Below are 1,176 nucleotides of genomic sequence, written 5' to 3'. Positions count from 1 at the left end.
AAATGAATCTTTGTTGAGCTGTATGTTGTTGTTTTCTGGTTTGACAACACATTTTTACAATTCCTTTCATCAATAACATAGAATGTCGAGAAGTGTTAACCTCAACCTTCAAGTTTCAGATTTGAAGTTTTTCGAACTTGAATTTTCATTCATAACAAATACTAAAGTTCGACGAGTTCATTATACTAAAACTATTTTGAATATGCAAGACAGTAAATCACGTGACAGAAATAAAGTCGCAATGAAACAGATTGTACAATAACTATATTTGCCATTGTTTGGTCGGTTGTAGGTAATGGAATACCAAGGAAAATTCACAGCTTTTGTAAAAGGCATGTATCAACCTTTTCCTATACAAAATATTGGTATACTTATATCATAAAGATTTGTTGATTTCGGATATTTAAATTTTCCGAATCAGTGATATTCTTTTGGAAGATATAGAAATATGGATCATGTTGAGGCGTCAGAATAATCGGAAAGAGAACTTTAATAAGTCGTATCCCAGCAAAGTGAATCACCTTATAACATGTGATAATCAACGAACACAAAAGGTCAGTAATCCCTCCATCTGACATAGGCAACGAAGAAATATTTTTGTTTGGAAAAACGACGCAAGTCAGTTGTACATAAATTGCTTCCACAAAATATCCGTTCAGTCGTCGCAAGTCGCAAAGCTTAGCAGCTAGAGCAGCATTTTCCAAACTATGTTCCTCGGAACACTGTTGTTCCGTGAGAAAATCATGATTTTTAAATGTTAATAAAATATTTAACACTTTTTGTAAGATCATAACTTATTACGAAATATTTCCCTATGTATTAGAACTAGATAATATAGATTTCACATTGAAGAAGAATTATAGAAGATGCCATATCTATTCTACATAATAGCTTAGTGGAGAGGTTTGTATCTGAAATATATTATAAACATAAAAATGTTAAAATTCATTAATATAAATATTTTTTTAAAATAAATAATATACAAATCTAGAGGGCGATACATACCCTCCCAGGCGATATTTACGTGTCTAGTGTTCCGTAAGCCTTTTCTCAGCTGAAAAGTGTTCCGTAACCAACGAAGTTTGGGAAACGCTGAGCTAGAACATAAATGGATATTCATATTCCATACAAAGGTGTACAGCAATTCCAAAGCAAATATTGATGATATCTCAAAAG

This window comes from Limulus polyphemus, unplaced genomic scaffold (assembly GCF_000517525.1).
Source record: "Limulus polyphemus unplaced genomic scaffold, Limulus_polyphemus-2.1.2 Scaffold7174, whole genome shotgun sequence".
Classification (NCBI taxonomy): Eukaryota; Metazoa; Arthropoda; class Merostomata; order Xiphosura; family Limulidae; genus Limulus; species Limulus polyphemus.
Note: the sequence above shows the minus strand (reverse complement) of the source record.